Below are 23,404 nucleotides of genomic sequence, written 5' to 3'. Positions count from 1 at the left end.
ATAAACAAACAGTTCTAGATCCAATGTTGGGATTGAGTTTAAGACTAGATCTGACATTTTGGTTTCTTTCTGTGAAAGTAGTAATATTTGTCATTTCCCACTCTTCTAGCACTTCTATTCTAATTCCTCAAATATCAATGTTAGTGATTTAGTAAAATCCTGACAACATTTTCTCAAAATTTTCAGAGGAACCAGGTGTTTTCATACACTTCTGGAGTTCTGTGGTGCAGTTAGGAATGGAAGGAATGGTTTTGGGGATGCAGAATTATCATGTACATCTTATCTCAACTTAAGGACAATGTCGTTCCAGAAAACTTGGATTCTAAACCATATAGCTGACAACACAACCAATTTTAGTAATTCGGGGATCCCCAGCGTGCTAATTTCCAAGTTATATGAATCTCAAAATAATTCATGTCATCGCTTTATTTTCTTCTATACACTTTCCTCTCCCAGCCATACTAAACTTTCAATTTAATTCTCCTACAAATACCATATACCAGTTCGCACATAATTAAGAGACTTGGCCACTGTGTTCCTTGTTCCTCTTTTGTAAGGAAACTTCTCTCCCTCTCCCTCTCCATTTACCTTACTAATATCTACTTATCTTTAAAGTTTATCTCTTCAGTCACTTCCTCTAAGAAGCCGTCTCTTATGCCATCTCTTCCCATCCCTTCATCTACCTGGTCTCCATTAAGCGTCACTGCTATGTACTCCCATAGCTCTCTGTATGACTTATATGAAACACTTATTACACACTATTATAACATTTAGTTCACACATCTATAATTCCACTGAATCTTAACAGCAATAAGAAAAAATTATAACTATTATTTATTAAGTGCTTATTATGTACAAGTATACATATAAACATGTATATTTCTAAGTATATAAATGTTTATCTTTATATCCATATATATAGATTTATTTTTCTTAACATCTCTATGAAGGATTTATATAAAAAATAATAGAAACAGGAAATTTAAGTAACTCATGCAAGATCACAGAGCTATCAAAGAATGAACTGAGAATTCCCTGCTGTAGGCACCTAGTAACTAATTAATGTTAAATGAAAAGTAGTTCCCAAATGATCAAAATATGAAATAACAATACCCTACCCCCTTTGCAGTTATTTTCCGAACAAGAAGCAAATAGACCCAATGATAATATACTGGAGACATTCCTAATTTTCTTGCAAAAACTCATTGTTGTGTGCCCAGAGGAAAATGCTCAGCATGGAGTGGGTGCTCCAAATATTCCATGATGGAAGTAGTCATTTTTAGGAAGTGTCCAAAAGAAGAGCTTGCACCTGAGAAGATGTGTGCTTTGCTTGCCTTGTGAGGTTTGACCTGAGATCTCATTTAGGTATTCCTTGACACAGCATACCTCTGTGTTATGTAATTTTATCAATCTTTAGAACCGCCCCTAAATGCAAGAATTAGGATTCACCTGAAAACTAAATAAATATGCATGCAAAGATCTCTCAAATTCAGATTTACTTTCCATATGCATTAAGAGTACAACATTAACTTTAGTATTTCTAGGACACTGCATTACATGGTAAAGATAAATCTGTATTAAAATGTATGTCCTTGGTGGCTGCTCAGAATTCTGAACTTATTCAACCTTTTACAACTCTGAAGGATTTTGATGGAAATATATATTACTGAGTTCAGAAGAAGCATTTCATTAGGAATAGAAGGCCAGAGTATTTCACTGTTATGAAAGAAGCAGGCTGCATGGGAATATTATTTATGCACAGTTTGAGTATAAAACCTTTTGTCAGGCTTTACGTTTATATACACACACACGTATATGTATATAAAACATCTATATTTCACACTAAGATATTTACAAATTTTACAGACAAAAAGTGTCAATGTAAACGGAGCTTTCCTAGTCCAGTATACTATGCAGAACTGTGTAGTACTTCGTTAGCTGGATTTTGTTCCCTGAGTTTTACCGAAACTTATCAAAGTAGCATGTGTGATTTTTAATTGGAAAGAGATTTGCTTTAATCTCTTGGGCTACGCCATTGTCCCTTTGTTATTTGTGTGTGTATGTGTGTGTGTATGTATGGTGTGAGTGAAATTTAGGAATTTCTCCAGTATTTTATTATTTGGTCTATTTGCTTTGTTTTCTGGCTTGGAAGATATTATACAAATGTGGCATATTTATCTCATAACTTGACATAATTGTGAGTATGTATCCATCAGGCCAGGATAGTGTAGGTAAGTCTGCATGTGTGTGTATGTCTGTGCATTTACCTGTTTCAGCTATTTGTTCCACAATAGAGTGTGTTTCTTTCTTCAAGATCTGGCTTGGTGATCTAAAGCTGGTCACTCCCTTAAATAATTGTAGCCGTCAGGATGTCAGTAAGGCTTACACTTCCTTCACATGAGACGTGGCATGTGTTTCATTTAAGTTAGTCCTAATTCTGCCATTTCAGCAGTCTGCTTGTGTAAGCAACGATGAAGCTCAGCTAGTCACCCTTGTTTTCTACAGTTACATTGAGAGATTTTGAAACTACTGTCAGTAGACACGATTAGAGCATACTGAAAGGGGAGCATAAAATAAGAATTTCAAAGCCTTCAAGAGCTCACTATACAAAATAGCAGCAAATTATCAGAGTGTTGCTTATGCCACAAGCATAGATGCAAATTAAAACACCCTTGAGTTACAAATGTGAATGGTTTCCTTTAACCTAGAAAAAAATTAATTTTTAGTTGCGTACATAAGCCAAGCATTGGACAGAGATTTCAAGGAGTGAAAACTGATTTTCCATAGCTGCAAATATGGTCCAAATTAAACCAAGCTTTAAAATACATAGTTGATGTGCAAAGAGCCTTTTTTATAGCAACTCCTTCTCTAAATATGTGTTTGTGTATGAAGAAATTTTCACCATCTATTCACCTTAACAAATCAGTTGTTTTTATTATTTTGCATTCCTTTCTAATTCTTATTCATGTGTGCACATATTTTAACATGCATCATAGATTCATTTTCATGTTCTGTACACTTTTACTTAGTTTATTAATCCTTACCTTTTTCCATGTACTACAAAACATTCACAATTATGATTTTAATAATCTAATTTAATAATTTCTATCATAAATTCTATCATTTTTAATTTATGGCTGTTATTAAATATCCTATGATACTATCTCATCTTTTTTTCCTTAAAATAATTTCAAGGACTGGGGCCAGCCCTGTGGCCGAGTGGTTAAGTTCTTTCACTCTGCTTCGGCGGCCCGCGGTGTCACAAGTTCGGATCTTAGGCACGGACATGACACTGCTCATTAGGCCATGCTGAGGTAGTGTCCCACATAGCACAACCAGAGGGACCTGCAACTAGAATATACAGCTATGTACTAGGGGGGCTTTAGGGAGAAGAATTAAAAAATAATTGGCAATAGATGTTAGCTCAGGTGGCACTCTTAAAAACAATAAAAAAATAATTTCAAGGACTATATTTACTAGGTGGAAATGTGTGTATATTTTTATAAGTCATATTGAACACATTTTAAAAAAGTCTCATAGGTGGCAATATTGTGATTTAGGATGTCACCAGATCATGAGATTTTATAATTTTATGTATCTTGAAGTGCTGTCCCTGTATAACTTGAAATAAGTAGATTTTTTTCACTGCCGAAGCCCTGGGGTCTGTAGTTGTCAGAGTGGTGCTAACAGTCTGAAACTAAAGAAGTTCCTCAGAAGGCCTATAAAGTTCTTGCTCTTGATTATGTTTGTACCTGGAGTTAGTGACATCTAGAATTTAGCAGTGTCTTGGGGGCTGTGGGGAGCAGGATATGATTATTAGCTTCACAACTCCATCACATGTAGCTTTAACATCTCTCAATTACTCTAGCAAATTTAATGCCAAGTTATATTTAGAAATCTACACTAAGCTGAAAAGTTTAAGTTTATATATCTGCATGAGCCTATTTAGTTCTTAGCCATAACCATCTTTACGTCCTAATGTGTCTTGTCAAAATACTCTTACCTTCAACAGTTTGTTATTAACTGATTATTTCACTGAAGATTTCATGGGAAGATATGAAGGGTTTTACATTGCACTCTTTACAAACAGACAATAAAAATATCTTTGAAAAATTAAAAAAATCTCTGGGAGATTTCTGCTTCAAGCCAGCATAGTATAACAGATAATGGATTTTCCCTCCTACATGAGTCAACTAAAAAGATGAAATAAAATATGTGGAACAACGCTTTTCATATATTGAATATCAGGAAAGTGATTCCTGCAAGAGGGGAAGCAGATTGGGTGAGCATTATGATTGCCTTGAGTTAAGGTCTGGAGAGATTTTCCAAGCTACACTGTGCAGGGATAACCCACGTGACGCCTGACAATCTCTCTGAGTTTAGGAGACAGAAGTAGATGACTGAGAAGGCCAGGGAAGCTAGAGTTCAGGACAGAGGACTGGAGAGAAAAGAGCTTCTCAAAGAGACCACTCCTGAGATTTGAAGAGTCCTCCCCAAGTCTTAAGCTGAGTATTGATTGGCACAAGCATGTAAGGAAACTACCTGAGGCTAAGTAAAGAACCGGAAAAGAACAGAGGAATAATTTTCAGGGCTCACACAGGGCCAAGAATAATTCATGTTCTACTTAACCAGAGTGGAAAAAACTCTACCGTGGTTACTCAGAAGAATACTTCTTAGGAGTGGGGAATTATTAGTCCTAAACTGAACACTGCTCTGGGCACAGCTAAGAAATCAAAAAAACCGTTTCAGAAAGAATCACACTAGTTCCAAGTAATGTGCCTGCCTCCTAGAACAATGCTCAAGAGTATTCAGAGGAATACAAAACCGTCTATGATGGAAAGTAAAATTCATAATGTCTGACAGCCAGTGAAATATTAGTTGATATTCAAAGAAGTAAGAAATTGTGAACCATTATATAGTAAAAAAATAAATTAATAGAAACAAACTCCTACATTATAGATATGATGAAGCAGTAGACAAGGGCACTAAACAGTTATTATAATTATATTCCAAATGTATAAGATGGTAGAGAAAAGCTTGAGTATCATAGAGATATTGGTAGACAAAAAAAGATAATGTCTGATAGAATAATAGAAACTATCTGAAATAAAACACAGAGCAGTCAAAGACTGAAGACACAATAAACAGAACATCAATGAGCTGTGGGACAATAGCAAGTGGGTGTGTGTAATTGATGTACCTGAAAAAGGAATGAGAGAAAAAAATTTGTGAAATAATGGCTGTGAATTTTCTAAATTTGGTGAAAACTATATACCAATAGATTCAAGAAGCTCAAGAAAACCTAAGCATGAGTAACATGAAGAAAAGTACAAGGCATATTGTAGTAAAATTACTCAAAACCAAGGATAAAAATTAAAACTAAAAGCAGTCTGAGTAAAGCAGTTAAAGATAAGATGACAGTAGATATTTCATCTGACACAATACAAGCTAGAAAACAATGGAAAAGCATATTTAAAATCCTGAAAGGAAAATAACAATAACTGTCAATCTATACACTATACTCGTAACACATCTCTTTAAAAAATGTAGGTGAATGAAGACTTTTTCATTGCCATCAGATCTACATTAAAAAAAATTTTAACTGCCCTTCAAGTAGATGGAAAATAATGCGAGATAGAAGTCTGGATCTGTACAAAAGAATGAAGAGAAACACAAATTGTAAATATGTTGGAAGTATTTTTTTTCTCTTTTTTCAATCTCTTTAACTGATAATTGACTGTTTAAAGCAAAAATAATGAAAATGTACTGTGATACTTATAACATGTATAGAGGTAAAATATATGAAAAAAATACAACAAAGGCCAGGATGGGGAATTTTAAGTATACTATTGTAATGTCATTGTACTGTAAATACTGTTTATGAAGTGGTAAAATATCACTCCAAAATAGTATGTGATAAGTTAAAGATGTATATTATAAACTTACTTCAACCATTATAAATTGGATTATAGATAATAATCTCACAAAGGACATGAAACGCAATCATTAAAAATACTCAGGTCGGGGCTGGCCCCATGGCCGAGTGGTTAAGTTCACACGCTCCGCTGCAGGCGGCCCAGTGTTTCATTGGTTCGAATCCTGGGTGCAGACATGGCACTGCTCATCAAACCACACTGAGGCGGCGTCCCACATGCCACAACTAGAAGGACCCACAATGAAGAATATACAACTATGTACCGAGGGGCTTTGGGGAGAAAAAGGGAAAAATAAAAATAAAAAAATCTTAAAAAACAAAAATACTCAGGTAATCCAAAGACCAAATGTATACAGAGAATATATATAGCAAGTTTGTAGATTTAAATCAAAGCATATCAATAATCACACTAGGGAACTCAATTAAAAAGCAAAGAATATCATATTGAATAAAGGAGCAGGGTGAAATAATGTTTCATGAAAGAAAGCCATTTAAATATGAAGACATGACATATTATAATAGAAGGACAGGAAAATATATACCATGGTAGTATTAACCTAAAGAAACTGAGGTGGTTATATTAATATCAGATAAAATAGATAAAGAAAATAATATTACCAGGACTAAATAGTAGTTTCATAACGACAAGAGTTTAATTCACCAAGAGGTCACAATAAACTTACTAAATATTTAAAAACCTAAATAACAGAACTTCAAAATAATGAACCAAAATGTGATAGAACTGCAAGAAAAATAAAATGACAGTTACCATTGGAGATTTCTTGACCTCTCTCCATAATTGATACAAGAAATAGACAGTGGGATGCTGGTAGAAATGGTAAATGATACAACTGCTTTGGAATATAATTTGTCAGTCTCTTAAAAAGTTATACATACACCAGGCAACCCAGCCATTCCATCCCTAGGTGTGGGTAGAGTTGTACCTCAGTATCTGTGGGAGATTGGATCCAGGACTCCCCTGGGATCCCAAAATCCAGTGACACTCAAGTCCCTTAGTTGGCCCTCTTTATCCATGGGTTCTGCAGATACAAAGAGACAACTGTATAAAATAAGAAATAAAGCATATGTCCACACAAAGCCTTGTGTTATGGGCTGATTGTGATCCCCCTCAAATTTATATATTGAAACCGTATCCCTCAATACCTCAGAATGTGACTGTATTTGGAGAGAGGGCCCTTAAAATGGTGATTAAGTTAAAATGAAGCCCTTAGGGTGGGCCCTACTCCAATCTGACTGGTGTCCTTAGGAGCAAAGGAGATTTGAACACAAGGGAAGACCCCAGGGATGTGCACACACAGAGGAAAGTCCACCTTTGGACACAGCAAGAAGGGGGCCATTGGCAAGCTAACGCGAGAGGCCTCAGAAAAAGCCAAAGCTGCTAAAAGCTTGATCTTGGGCTCTTAAGCCTCCAGAACTGTGAGAAAATAAATTTCTGTTGTTAAGCCCCCCACTCGGCGGTATTTTATTATGGCAGCCCTAGTAAACTAATAAAGCTGGTGTATGAAGATTCATAGCAGCTTTATTTGTAACAGCAAGAAAATGAAAACGGCCTAAACATTTACCATCAGGTAAATGGATAAACAAATAGTGATATATCCATACAATGGAATACTATTCAGAGGTAAACAATATGAACTATTGATACATATAATGACATTAAATGAATCTCACAATAATTAAGTGAAAGAAGTTAAACAAAGAAAATACAGTGTGTTATTTCATTTACATATATACAATTCAAAAAACATGCAGGTTATTCTATAGTGACAGAAAGCAGATCAGTGGTTACCTGGGGATATAAGTGGGGGTGGGGCGGATGTAAATGATTAGAAAAGGAAATTTGGGCGGTGATGCGTCTAATCATCATTTCGATTGTGATGGTTTCATGGGTTCATACATACGTCAACATCTATCAAGTGGTACCCTCAAAGTATGTGCAACCTAATGTGTATCAATTGTGTCTCGATAAAGCTGTAAAAAGCAAAAACTAGAAACTAAACAAACAAACAACAAAAGCTCTGTTCTTTTTTCTATGTTTTTTCTAGCCTTCTGTATTATCTCTCTACCCAACATATCATAGAGCAAATTTTCTTTAATTTACTTAGTAATTCAGCTCTTGTTCTCAGGCTGCAATCCCAGCTCATGAAAGCTAAAGCCTCACTAGTTCCTTGAATGCTGCTGACCATGTTCCTTGAGAATATCCTTTAATGATTGGTGATTTCAATCTCTATTTTACTTGTTTTCATGTGGTTTCCTCTAATAAATATGTATCTATACTATATGCATAATAGTATGCATATAATATCAATTATATAACAATATAATTATATATTATAGAATATCGATTATATACAATACTTGCTTATATGACATGTACACATATACTTTGTACTATACTATATATGTGTGGATATATGTGTGTGTGTATGTGCATGTTTTGTATATAAATTAAAATATGTATTTATATATACACACATGCACTCACAGACAGACATACTACATTGTGATGGCAGCAATTCTGACATTGTTTTTCATGAGTAGGCTAATTAAAGAGTTAAGCTATGTAAAATCATGTTAAGTAGTTTATTTTAGCATAGATTTACAAGAAAAGCTGTTTTTAATTAGGACTACCTCACTGAGGAAAATTTTTGAATTGAAATGTGGTTGTGTTATGCAGAAACATTCATGAGGCTTTTCAAAAGACAAAGCAAACCAATGCAAAAGCATACATAAATGAAGCAAAGCTTCACAAAACCGTACTGTGTGAGATGCATGCTGATAATGTCTATCTTACTGTATAATGTTTCATTTGTAAATAGAATAAATTGATTCCTTGTCGTGACTTACAGTGAATATGCTCAGATTTATTTGTACATATTTCATATGTATACTATAGCTAAGATTTTTGTTTGCCAGGCTTTAGCACAACTTGATGTTGTAAATACAGTTGAAATATTTCTTCAAATATTCCTAATCTACAAATTAACATCTTTCCCATGTGTTTGCAAAATCTACAGAACTTATAACATGCTGTCTCGAGTTGGCCGTTCTTTATGATTGCTGGGAATAAATTATCATTCATTAGTGCCTTCCTAGTGGTCTCTGAGGTTGTTAAAACTTTTCTCACCTGATTGTTAAGGAGAATTGGAATTAAAGGCTTTATTGCCTTTCAGAACTTGACCTCAACAGAAAAATAATGTAATATTAAGCTCCAGGGGAAATGACCTCTTATATCCCAGAGTTCCCTTGCAAACCCTAGCAATGATATTATTATCATAATTTTGTCTTCTAAATGTTTCAAGGCATCTTATAGACTTTGGCATATTTGCAGTGTGATGGACTAGAAAGGGACAAGGCACTCTTCATTTCTGTATCTTCATGTGGGCACAATGAGGCCACATCCTTTCTAAAATTTTTGGAACATATAATTTAGTAATGAGAATCTATAATCAGAGGGACCACTGAAAAACTTGTCATATTTTCCAAACCAACATCATTCCCTTCTGTAAAATTGACATGAACTGTTCTTATAATAGGAAAGTGCAAAAAATTGTACAAAAAGTGATTAAAGTCACTAATATTTTCTAAATGTTTTGGGGCTTGGAGTCAAAGATACACCAACATTCTAAAATCTTTGCCAGTTCTTCTGTGCTAATAAATGTCAGAGCTAGCATTGCTGGCGCTTTATTTTACAAACACATTAATGAAGGATCAGATCCAAAAGAGCGCAGTGTGGAAAGAGAAACTGATCTGAACAGGAAAATTGGAAGGGTATGCAACTGGAGAGGGGAATTCCAACAACCCAGCTAGACTAGGGTCCTGCAGAGAGATGATTGGTGATAGCCTTCAGTTGGTAGCGGAAGGATTTTTAAATACACTGTTGCTTAATATTCACTTTTATATTGTTTGTTGTACTGCACAGTAAACAAATCCTTTGGGGCAGCCTGGTGGCGCAGCGGTTAAGTGCGCATGTTTGGCATCTCGGCGGCCCAGGTTCGCCGGTTCAGATCCTGGGTGTGGACATGGCACCACTTGGCAAGGCATGCTGTGGTACGCGTCCCACATATAAAGTAGAGGAAGATGAGCACGCATGTTAGCTCAGGGCCAGCCTTCCTCAGCAAAAAGAGGAAGACTGGCAGTAGTTAGCTCAGGGCTAACCTTCCTCAAAAAAAAAAAAAGAAAATCCTTCATCTTAAAGTCTTCAGTTAAATGCCTTGAATGAATTGGTTTTGGGCAAAGCAATCAGAGTTTCCACAGAATAATAGGAACAAAATATTGTGGGAGGTAAATTGTTAGTGAGATCTAGAAACTCAGAGCCAGAGAGGCCACTAAATTGTAATACTGAAATAATATGCAGGGATTTTGGTGAGAATGTGGGATAAGGGCCTCAACCCAGTCTCTTTCAGTTACAACCATCAGAAAAACACTATTTTATATCTAGATTAGTATATCTGAATTTCACCAATGGCATATTTCAATACGTATATATGAGATGCTAAAATAGCAAATGAGAAAATGAACATCATCAAAATCCCATAATCACATCCCGTAAGGCAGAAATAACATCCTACTTCTGCCTGAAGTGGCACAAACATCTTGGGTCAAAGGCAGGCCTTATTCCTTTCCTGCTCAGTATCAGGATGGTTGTGCCGATATTAAATTCCTTTTTTGACTCTGGAACTTTCCAAGAAGAATTGCCTTTGTAACCTAGAGCCATTGGAAGTGGAAACTGGAATTATGGTGGCAGCTAAGGAAAGAAGGGAGGCCAAAAATGTCACAACTGAAAAACAAGTTCTTGAAAACATCTTTACCATTCTAGAGTCTCCAGACATTGTTTTGATTCCAAGCAAGCGGGACCTCCTCTGAAAATCATGAGTTGACTTGCTGGGTACTAGGGACCACAATTTAGCATAAAATTCATAGAACTTATTTCATAAATTGTATGGTAATTGTTACAGGGGGGAAAAAGATGGTATTTAACAACTTCCTGCTCTTAGATTTGTGACATAAAATGAGAGTTGTCATCTTGGGGTAAAAATCTATATCCACAAGTATTTGACCTGAAATTTAATAAGTAAAGCCCAGATCCCCCTCAGATGTTCAAGTGTGCATTTTTTTACAGGCAAAGATCAGTTTGACTTTTTTCCTGTAACTTTGAAAAATATTTATTACATTCTTTGTTATTATCGCTCTTCGTTTGTTGGTTTGTTTTAAACAGAAGCATGACATCAGAATCAAGACCGACTTAAATTCGAGGTGACTAGCTTGAGATGTGTGTGCCTCTGATCGGTAGGGTGCTCTGTGATCTGTTAATCTGCAATGCACCAGCCTGCAGATATATAGCCTCATAGACATATTGCCATCTTTTCTCTACATTCCCAGGAAAATTGGATCCACATGCCTTTTTAATTTTATGACTGAATTTACTGTAAAGGAGCAAAGATTTTAAAAAAAGCCTTCAGCCATGTCTTTCTACTGCAGGTCCGAGATTCAATTGTCTAGTTAATTTTCTGAAGCTATTTTGTCATTGCCAATAACATCTTCTTAACAGTGGGTTGCTAAAAGACATTTCTTATTTATTATTTAATTTACTTATGGGGAAAAATAAAAGGGCTGAGTATTGCTTATCTTCCTTGATAATATACATATTGACTTAAACCAGAACCACAAATTACAATGGAACTCAATAAAATAGCATGGGTTGCAAGTTCAACACTATTAATTTTGCTTATTGGTCCCGTATGGAGGTAGTTTTCTTATTGGCACCTTTGTGAAATAGTGTCTACCTCAATGAGGGAAATTTATATATCCATATGCCTAAATGACCACTGAGCAAATTATCTTAAGTACATTATTTCACAGATGGCAGAATCTTTCATATATTCCCTTATTAGTTTATTAGAATAGACTCACAGGTAGATTAGCCTGGTATTTTAATTCCTACATTATAGGTAATAGGAATAAGGCACAGATTAAATTATGGGCTAAATTTGCCTAGCTAGTCACTGACAGAGATGGTATTAGAACTTGTGATGTTTATTTGAGTCGTCAAATATATAAATGCAGAATGGAGAGTCATTCATATTCAAGTAATGAATGAAATATATGAAGAGGACATTTTCCAGAGGGAGTGGAATAAAAGAAGAGCAAAGGTCATAGGACTAGGCAATGTGAAATTTGGGTCAAAAGAAATAAACAACCAATTTTAAAGACAAGAGGACTGTGACCACTACTGCAATCATCCCAGCCTTTTTTTTAGGCGTTGTCTCCAAATATTATTGCCTCACCTCTTGGCTTATTAAGTATCAGGAGAATCAACAAATTGATATGATACTGTTTTCTCTTTAATATCTTTTGTTCTAAAGAAATCTCTTCACTTTATCTTTCCATGACATTTTCAAACCAGGCAATTTTTCTTCTAGGATATTTTTGATTTGTCTGATTATTTCCTCTTGGGGTCTTTTACACTGTTCCTTTATTTCCTGTATTTCCTATAAATTGGAAGGTAGGTCTAAAGGCTAGTCTGGACACAGGTTAAACTTTTTTGGCAAGACAATTTCTTAGATCATATTATGCACTTAGTAATTCACTAACAGGTACATAATATCATGTTTTCCCACTATTAGTGATGTTAATTTTCATTACTTGCTTAAGAAAGTGTTATGAGATGTGTCCACTTTAAAGATGTGTTTGTCCATAGATATTAGCAAACTGTGCTGTTTTACCTTGTCATCTTATAACTGTCCTGTTTCAAAATTTAATAAATGTAATATCCATTTGTGGTTCTTGCTTGAATCAATTACTTGATTAGTGGTTACAAGTGGTAATTTTTCTAAATCTATCATTCCTTCTAAATATGTTAGTAGGCAGTCTTCTGAGAAGTATCTTCCCTCATTAAATAGGGATAAAATGCTGTTCTTCATAATAAGGAATAGAAAATGATTAACAGAAATCACTTTTTTGTTAAATGGTTAGATAATCGTCACCTCCAGTAGTTTTTTTTTCTTCCTCCTCCTCCTCTTCCTCTTCTTCCCCCCCAAGTCTTTATATTATCACTATGAACTCATTGATTTACAGTTATTATTATGAGTTTTTCCAATCAACTCTTTATTGAATAAAATGTGTCCTTTAGTTGACTTCCTGAGAGGGCTGTTATGTACCATATGTTCCCATGTTACTGCTCGTGTGTAACTCTTTCTCTAGCCTAGAGGAGATATGTCCATGTATGAACAATTCTGGGTCAGTTTTACCAGGAGCATAGTGTACTATTTTAATATGAATATTCAGAACATCTATTATGTCATGAACATTTTTTTGAATTTTAATTTCATTTTAATTGTATTCCTTCTTGAAGGTGGGGACTTTTCTTTAACTGTCCTATTCTCCAATTCATTTTATCTCATTGTTCGCATCATTTTCATGCTCTTGGCTCTATTTATTCTTGTTTTATATATCCTTTTTTGTACATCCAGTTGTACTATTCTTGGCAACTTTATAGTTTAATTATATTAATTGACGTGGGAAAGTCATCTGACAGTTTTCTTCTGTTTTGTTTCTTTGCTTTTAGGTCAATTTTGTCTGCTAAAATTTAAAATTTTTTTCTACATTCTTCTTAAGGTAAGTTGCTGTGTACTTGTTTTAACAGATTATGTTTGTGTTTGATTTTCTCTTGCATTCCGTGAGACACTGGTATATTTATCATTCATCTTCCTTTTGACTTACACAAGCTTAAAGTGGTTTCTGATCGATTTCCCCAGGGAATCTAACTAATTCAAATACATTCCCTCATCTTGATCTTCATGTTTTCTGACTTTTCTCTTCCTGCTATGGAGACAACTCCTGCTCTGCTACCATTCCACTTGACCTCTGTGTGAAAGCTGCAATATTCCTTTCCTATTCCTGTGTTTCAATGATGTCCTCCTTGAGATTTCAGTATTGCTACTGCTAATGCTACTTTCAGGGTTTTTTCCTGTTGACTTCCCCCCTGAAATGCTGCTCAGCCACTGCTTCACTGCTCTAAAGCTGCTCTGTTGAAGTAGAGGAAAAACCTTTTATCTTACTAAACACATTTCTTTGACATACTCTCTTTCGTACTCAAGGAAGAGTTTAAGCCTTGTGCTCTCTAGATCTCAAATGAATTAACTGTTATATGAATACCACTCTTTCAATTTCTGCCTGCATTTTCCTCAGAGGAATTCTACTAGCCTCTAAATGTCACCCTCTTTTCTTTAGTACCAATTCCTTCTGCCAAAATTCTCCTCACTTTCAGTTCATCTACTCTGTGTACACAAGGCATGTGCTTTACTTAGATGTTTCCACTGCATTTTCTTATGTCTGTGAAGTAGAGGACACAGGTGTGATTATGCCCTTGGGAATAGTTGAGGGAACTGAGAGTTACAGAGGTCAGATAATTTTAATGATCACTTGTCCAGGGTTCAGAATGCTAACAAAAATTCATATCCCACTGTGGGGCGTTTTCTACTATACCAACTGCTTCATCTAATTGGTGACAGTATAGCCTAATGGTTAAGCATTGGACAGACACAGATTCTCTTCTGGGCTCCACGATTCTGTAACTGACCTTGAGCATGTTACGTTCCCAATGATGTCTCAGTTTCTTCATCTATAATATATAGTAATATTTTCTAACCATTTCATTGAAATAATTATTAGCTTGAACTGCAAAAAACTCCTGAAATGCAGCTATTTTTATCCTAACTAATGGCAAGCATATGATGTGTGCTAAATGATCAATATGTGTTAGGTATTATTATCATCAATTGATCTCGTGTTATTGCTGAAAAATGTATGTTAACGCTAACAATTTTTAAGAAGAGTTCCATCTCTTGGATAAAGAAACAGGACCAAGTGTAATAAGACGACGTTAGTTTTTACATATTATTATTAAGTATACCTCTTTCTTTGTTCTTCATCTAAGACAATTTCTTCTTTGAAAAAGTAGAATTCTCTAACTTACATCCTTTACAATGGAAAATGAACTTGTGATAATTATAAATATTCCTCGTGCTTTTAATACTATTTAATTTTAAGTAAATTTAAATGAATTTTGACTTGTTATGAGTTTGTAAATTTGAAAACAATGCTATTTCTTGGATTATTTATTAATATAAACAAATCTCCCACTCATAGAGAAAAACCATTAGTAATATAACCCATTGCTTATCATATTATATTGTCCCATGGTTGCTCTGATTTCAGGAAACAAATTTGAAATAAGCAAGCTCTGGTCTAAGAAACAATTTCTAATGGAGCTTATAATTTTAAATATAAATTACATTGAATATGAGGCATGGCTGCTACATTAGAGACCAGGTCAGCAAACCTTTTCTGTAAAAGGATAAATAATAAATGTTTTAGGTTTTGGGGGGCATATGGTCTCTGTCATGACATTTTTAGAGCAAAACAGCCATTAGCTATATTTAAAAGAATGGTTGTGGCTGTTTATCTACAAAAACAGGAAACCAGAAAGATTTGTCATGCAGGCCATTATTTGTAGGCCCCTGAGAGAGAGGCAAGGTTACATCTCTTTGAATGAGAGCTGAGACAGATATCAACAATAAACCTGTGTGTTCTATGAAATGGAGGAGGGGTAAAGAAGGGAGTAGATAGGTACTTAGTGACACTTTAGGTAGGAAGAGCACTAGAGGATAGGTATTTGTAAGGAGCCTCTGATGTCAGTGGAAACACATATATAATTTTGGTGATGCAATGGGGTGAAGGCAAAGGGGCATATGAGTGACTGGAAGTTCTAAGAAATCAAAGTAAACCTGCTCATTTAAGAAATTTGCTTGAGTCTTGGTTTAGTTAGAGCATGTTGCTAACTTACTCAAGGTTATGAATTAATTGAGCTCCTGAAAGCATCATCTATACATAACTCTTGCAAAGCTACATGTTTAGTTTCAAGACGTGTAAGAATGACTTTACTTTGTAACTGACCTATAAAATCATAGCTGTGAAAAATCATTTTATTTTATAACTGACTTACAAAATTACCTTTTGATTATTTACATAAAAAGTTACACGCTTCATAAAAGAGAGAAAATCAAATTGATTTTACAGATATAAGTACATATTCTATAAATGGTTTGGGATATTTTTCCTCTTTTCTGTTGAACATAGCTACATTTGTAAAGAAAGACTATGGAACTAACAGACCTTGTCTACTGTTGTTATCTATTTTTCTTTACTAGAACAATGTAAACATCCATTTAAAAGTTTTGAAACTGTGTATAAACAAAGAAGTCACTCTGGAGAAGTGATTACAAAAACCAAAATACTTTCCTTTCTTTTTTTTTGATGTCTGATATAATAATTGTTTGCAAATATTGGTACAATTTTGGAATGAAGGAAAAAAGAAATCACAAAAGAATAAAAAAACTCTTCCCTTTTTATTTCTATAAATTGGGGAGCAATAGGATTCTTTGATGGGTTAATTACATCTCTATGTTTTAGCCTTTAAGCTTCCCAGTAATTTACTGTGTATTATTTTAATTCATTCAAATAGCTCTAGTGCCAGAGTTTGATTTGGTTTTTGTTACCAATAAAGTTTCTGAAACCAATTAATGCAGAGAATTCTTTATTTAACAATAAAGAAAGGAATGAGTGATGTTAATAGTTTATCAAATTTAAAAATAATCTCAAACCAGAACCCACATGATTTTTCTGGATTGTCTTTTATACATATCATTAAAATAAGAAGGTCCATGTGTTTATATGAAACATATCCACAAGTCACATATATACCTTGTTTAAGTGTATTATTCTCTAAATTAGTTATCCTCCATTCTATTGTAAATATTGTATCAAGAAACAAAATTATTGGAGGGCTTGTCTACCTTAACCAACTTCCTCTTTTATAATCCAAAAAACTTAAATGAAATGCAATAATAACTTTGAAACAAGTAAAAAATATCTTTGGTAAATTATAAGATTATAAAATCCTAAAAGATAAAAGTTCTGCTATAAAGAAGTTAGTAGGGTAACTCACTTTAGTAGGACTTTCAAGAAGAGAAAATCTTTTAAGAACAGTATAATAAGGACTATGAGAAAGTTACATATAGTATAATGCTGATAGGCATTCAGTAGAGATAAGAAGGTGGGATGGAATGACTTGTACGAAGGTGTTAGAATATAGTCTTTTAAAGTTGACCGTGTTCGAGTTACAAAGAGCCCAGGAGAAAAATGTGTGTTTCAAATTTTCTAGATTTCTGCAAGAATTGAATGAGCTAATTCATGCAGAGTTTAGCACAGCGCTGAGATAACAGTAAGTACTCAAGAAATGTTAGCTAGTGCCATGTCTTATCACTTGTTATTATTTTTCACTCTATTTCCACCATAGTGCCCTATAGGTAATAGCTGTTCAGTTTAGTAGTTGATTAATAAATAAAGAGGAGACCTATAGTGATGCACTTTAAATTACCTGGTCTGAAAGGAAAAGGAAATGTAGTTGTTGCATTAACATTTCACTCATTTGTGTTTTAGAACAGAGTTTACTGGTAATTATGAATAGAGCACTGCTAATACAGATGTACCTCATTATACACAGCAGATGAAGTTCTAAAATGTTATGTTCTATTCAAGCTTTTGTGAATTGAATCATATATTTTTCTCTCATTCTGTTAGAGGAGCACAAAGAATCTGAAATTATATGTAGCTATCAATTAACAGTGATTCCTAACACCAGTTTTAAGGATCTAGCTAATGTAATTGCCCCATCAAGTAGTAAAATAACCTATAAAATGCTTAAATTTACTAGAGAAAGTCGCTATTTAAAGATACCATATATTGAGTCATTCTTCAAAATTAAGAATCACTTTTGTATTTAAGCAATTATTTTGTATATTAGCAGTTTAAATTTTGGAGGGTATGCAAATTGGTTTTCCTGATGGCTGCTCACAGCTGTGTTTCTAAAATGACCCAGTGATCACAGTTATTTAGCTATCAGGTATTTTTTGTGTCACAAATGTAAAAATGCAATGCAAGAGCATTGTTCTTTCCCTGTGTTCATTATCCAAAGGAACCGCGTGAACAAGTAAGAAGACTTATACTTTGGGATCATTGTTTCAACCAGGGCAAAAATACAGATTACTGAAACATTCATGTAAGAGAAAGAAAGGTAAAACTTGAAAGTGAATACCCAAGGAAGTCATCCAGAAGAAGAGAACCTAGACCAGCCTATGGCATCTCTTATCTACATGCACAATATTTGGAGATGAATTCATCTTTCATAGTCAGTGAGGTCTTTAGTCATTTGGTTCATCTAATGAATTTCCCTTACTATGACTCACGAAGAACATTTCCAATAACAACATTGGCTTCCTTATATAGTTTGTACTGAGAAAGAATTGGGTAACCAGAGGGGAATTGGCTAATATATTTCTCAAGGTAAGTTAATGAATTGGCATTCTGCTGTGAATTCAGAATGCTTGACTAATTCATGAACTGGGGAAATCGATGCACACATTATACTTATTTAAAAGCAGAGGTCAAGCATTACAACAAAGGAGTCACTTTTGAGAGTGTAAACTAAGCTCAACCATTGTTTTAAAGTGAATTTTCAGGTGCCACTACTTGCTGACACTTTTAGTCTCATTTGTATAAGCCTATTGCAGCCACTGATGAGGTAAAGTTGAGCCCCAAAATGGATGAAAACGGTACTTCTGGCATCTTCCAGACTCCAACGGCTGCTTGGTTGGCCACTTTTAGAAAGTCTAGTGCTTAGAGCAGCAAAAAAAAAAAAAAAAAAAAAAAATCCTTAGCAACAGTAGTAAAGCTTAGTTTAATAACGTAGCGCTCAGTTTATAACTATTTACCAGCAAGATTTTGTACTTATATCTTTGTCAAATAGTGATCAATAGAATGTCTCATATCAGTTTCTCAGGCAGAGAAAAAACTGAAGTACAACATTAAAAAGTCACACAGGAGCCTTCTGCAGGTTTTTACAAGTTGGAAAGACCTTCTTCAGATCTCTTAGTCTTCCCGTAACTATCTTATTCTATCTTCCTCCAAGGAAGATTTGACTCGTGCATAATATATTGGAAGGATCAAGTCTTATGCAGCAGGGAGTCAAACTTTACAATGATACAGGTATGAGAAAAAGTAACCTTTTCTATTCTCCATGACTGAGCTTATCTATTTCTAGTGTCCCCAGATCTGCTTAACAGTGTAAAAACAAGCAAAAGGAAATTCAAAAAGTAAACTTATCTGTTCAAGTTATCTCAGTCTTTTCTAGTTGAATGTGGTCTTTTTAAGGTAGACTCAATCTCATCTAGATAAATGCTCAGGATTCCATGGTTTCTCCATCAGTTCCCTCCACTCCTCCATCCACACACACTTGCACCCATCCTAACCCCACATATGCCACATCAATAAAATTTTGAGGGCATATGGACCCAAGGGAAGCTCATATCATAGCCTGAGCTGGGAAAATAGAGATTTTTGTTGATATTTCTCCTGGCTTCTGCTGACTTCTGGCTGAAATGCAGACTGGTCTTTAGTTGACAACTTCTGTGTTCATGGATTACATGCTGAAACTCACAGCTGGTATAAACTGTATATTTTCTGCCTATATAATGCCTGATTTTTGTCTCATAAAACTGGACAGTTTCTCTGACTGGCCTTTAGCTAATTATGCTGATCCTATGCTTCTCAACCATGCTAAGCCCCCTGTTTTTAATGTAGACTTACTATGAGCCTGCTATCAGTGTGCCCCTCACCACAGGAAATCTCTAGCAAGTCACTGACTTGTAATTCACGGAAACCTTTTGCATCCCACAGTGTACATAGGAACATAAGGGTTTTTATCAATGTCACTTGCAGGCTGCAGGAGAATAAAGCTGACATTCTATCAAGCCCTTTCTTAGCTGAAAAACATGATAGCACATTTCTACTCTGCCATAATCACCTCATATGGTCATAGATCATTCTAGAAGGTCAGAGTTTTAAATGTTTTGTTGTCAATCACCCCTTTCACTTATGTGAGATCTTAATCCTCAAAGTCCAAAGGTTCACTCTTTGGACCTTGGCCTCGTTGAGTAGGTCATAGATTCTTCTCAGGAGCATAGACAGAATTTTAACCCTGGTTTTAGCCCGTCTGAATATTTCCTCTTGGCTAAACTACCCACTGTCTAGAAAGGCTTTACGTCTTGCTGTGGAATAGAAACTCCCTTTACACCATATCCTTTACTCTTTCTGTGCATGGCTTATAGTAAAGTGCTTTACTCAGACTACCCTACTTTCCTCGTTTCTAGCCAAGGAAAACTCTTTGAGATTTACAGAAATTATTTTATTCTCAGAAAACCCTGGCTTCTAGGATGGTGCTCTTGCTTAAGATTATCAATTTGAATCTAATTTGAATATCTAATATCTAATTTGAATCTCAACCTGAGCAATAATACATTTGTTAAGGTGTAAATTCTATGTGCTCTCTCCATAAAACAACGGATGTCATTGATACAAAAGATGTTGAGTCACAGAAAAACAGGATTTACAGAATATGAAAAATATGTTGGCTTTATATTTCAAATGCATGATACCCATTACAGTGCTCTTTCACATACTCGATTGGCATATGCTGACAATTTTCTCAGTAGCACTTGATATTTGAATTGTCATTGGATGAAAATCATCTATTTTCAAGTTATACCATACCAGAGGCAAATCATTTACATCTCTTTTTTTTGTCATGGATTAAATGGAAATAAAAATATACCCACCTCCTATGATTTTTGTAAGCATTAAATGATATAACAACTGCAAAGAACTTACCATATTTCATGGAACATATTGCTCCAGAAAAAAGCTACCTGCTATATTGGTTAATGGTGATGACGATGATGATGTAACACAAACCCTGAATCATCATGTTATATTTGTCAGGGTGATGGGAGTCAAATAAGAAACTTAAATATTTTCACAAAAGTTGCATTCAACAAAGTAGATTAATCAAATCATAGAGAAAAGCAATTTGTCCAGGACTCTGGAAAATGGCAAAATGTAGAGTCGTAGCCAACTAATTCTAATTTAATGTGGGAAAAGGAAAATATTTCAAATAATGATTCATCTGACAATGTTCACTAAAGCAAGATTAGAATTCAGAAGTTAAAATATGTTAGGAACTATGGACTATTGAAGAAATATTGACAAACTCTTGTGAAAATTTTATGATATTTACAATATACACCTGCAGAACTATTGTGCTAGGAATAACTTAATTACAATACAACCAAATATATAGGTGAAATTCAGGATCAAGGGGAAATTACTATAGCCCTCATTTTTAACAGGACACTTATGAAAAAACATGTTCGCCATAGAAACACTACATAAACATCTAGAGTATCTGTAGGCAGAATAATAATCCAAAAGATATCCATGCACCAATCCCTAGAATCTGTGAATATGTTACCTCATAAAGCACAGAGGAATTAATCTTTCATATAGAATTAAGGTTGTTAATCAGCTGACCTTAAAATAAGGAGAGTATCCTAGATTATCCAAGCGGGCCCAATGTAATCACAAGGGGACTTAAAATTGGAACAAAGAGGGAGAAGAGAAGGTTAGAGTAATATCATATGAGAAGGATTTCACCTGATGTTGCTGATTTTGAAGGTGGATGTCATGAGCCAAGGAATACAAGAAACTTGCAAAAATTAGGAATAGCAATGAAGCAGATTTTCTCCTTGAGCCTACAGAAAGGAACATAGCCTTCCTTACTGACAGCTTGAACCCAGTCAGACCAGTGTTTGACTTCTAACAAATAGAACTGTAAAATAATCAATTTGTGATGTTTTAAACCACTAAATTTGTGATATTTTTTATAGCATTAATGGGAAATTAATACAGTATCTGGCAACCATGGAACACAATAGCAATATTCTCCCACAGTAACTTTGTTTTAATCTAAGTAATGACTTAAGAATCAATGAACTCATTCTGAAAAATAAAGCACTATATCATACATTGTCATAGAGTATCTATGACACTCTCTAATGTGCCTTACAAAGTAAAGTTTCCAGTTGAGTATTTGTTGATGACAATAATAGCAGCAATACTTTTACTTGGCTCACATATTCTTCAGTGGTTTTCTGACATTCTATTAAACAGTATTGATAATAAATTTCAACAATGATTAGAAATTCTCTTTAAGGGCTCAGCCACTCTTTAAGAAACTAGGAAATTGTAAAAATAAACCTTTGATTCTGTGCTACACATTTAACTCAAAAAATGTTCATTGAAGTATATTGTGTGCAAAGCATTATGGTAAGTCATTCCAGGTATAAAAAATACAATTAAGGTTTAGGAGCCACCCTTCAATTATTTTTGGTATCCAAAGAGCTACAAAACAATGAGGAAGTTTAAAATATGTTATGAAAATTCTTTGAGAACTGACTTCTGGAATGGTTATGTGAGGAACTCCATGATCTTGATCCCCAGCAAAACAAACAAAAATCATCACAATTATTTTAAAAAACACAGCCATTTAAAGTGTGAAGAAGTTGTCCAAAGAATATTTAGCCAATAGAAAAATAATATTCAAGAAAATTTAAGTATTGATAAGAATAGTAAAAGTCTGTGGAAATTGAGCCACAACCCATACACTCCCCCCACCCTAGCATGGCAAAGGTCTTGTTTGGATTGGTGCAGAGCACAGAGTTATTGCTTTCCACAGTTCCTGGTCTAGGACTGCAGTATCCCCCAGGAGGGGCACATTATCAGTATTTCCATTCTCTTCAGCTGCATATTGTAGAAGCTCTACTTGAGGCAAGAGCAATGAGAGGACTGGGGTTTCCTTTCTCCACCAAGCCTTCACTCTCGGGTGAAAGCTCGATCTCAGGGGTGGCAAGCTGAAAATACTGGGCCTTGATTGTCCTCACTCCAGCTCCTGGAGTGGTAGAGGTTCCATTCTGTGATGTAAGCTGAAAAGACCAGAGGTTACAACCACTACTCAACACACCACATGTAAAGCAGAAGAGGGACAATGTCCACATCTGCAGTGACATAGAGATTTGGCCTTGGGGTTGTGAAAACAGAGAGCTTTGTGTATCATTCTAAGAGAAATGTAATTTTTGGAACAAAATATATGGAAGTTTAAGCAAAAGAGCACTGTCAAAAACAATGGAGATTTCAGTGGTAAGCAATTCAAAGGGGGCTAGTAGCTCCATGAAAGGAAGTTAAACCATAGGCCAGGTAGAAGCTTGTCAGACAGAAACAGCAAAATAGAAATTAAACAAACAACAAAAGTACTTTTTCTATAAAATAATAATTATAATTTAAAAATTTTAACTTTAAAAATTATCTAAAGCAATAACTACAGCAATATAGTAAAGGGTTTTAACATGTATATGTAATATGTGGAACAATAACAGCACAAAAAAAGGTGGAGAGAATAGACCTGTATGGATTAATGTTGCTTTATCTCACTAGAGA

The 23,404-nt window shown here is 34.7% G+C and overlaps 1 protein-coding gene across 1 annotated transcript in view; it reads left to right on the top strand.

Moving 5' to 3' along the window:
- PCDH15 (protocadherin related 15) overlaps positions 1–23,404 on the top strand; it is a 1,592,394-nt gene that overhangs the window by 582,549 nt on the left and 986,441 nt on the right. Inside the window, exon 4 of the mRNA XM_070487986.1 lies at positions 13,524–13,573. The gene's annotated coding sequence lies outside the window, so the exon portion shown is untranslated. The remainder of the gene's footprint in view (positions 1–13,523; positions 13,574–23,404) is intronic.

This window comes from Equus asinus, chromosome 2 (assembly GCF_041296235.1).
Source record: "Equus asinus isolate D_3611 breed Donkey chromosome 2, EquAss-T2T_v2, whole genome shotgun sequence".
In the NCBI taxonomy this organism is placed as follows: Eukaryota; Metazoa; Chordata; class Mammalia; order Perissodactyla; family Equidae; genus Equus; species Equus asinus.
This window is presented reverse-complemented; position numbering and strand designations above follow the sequence as displayed.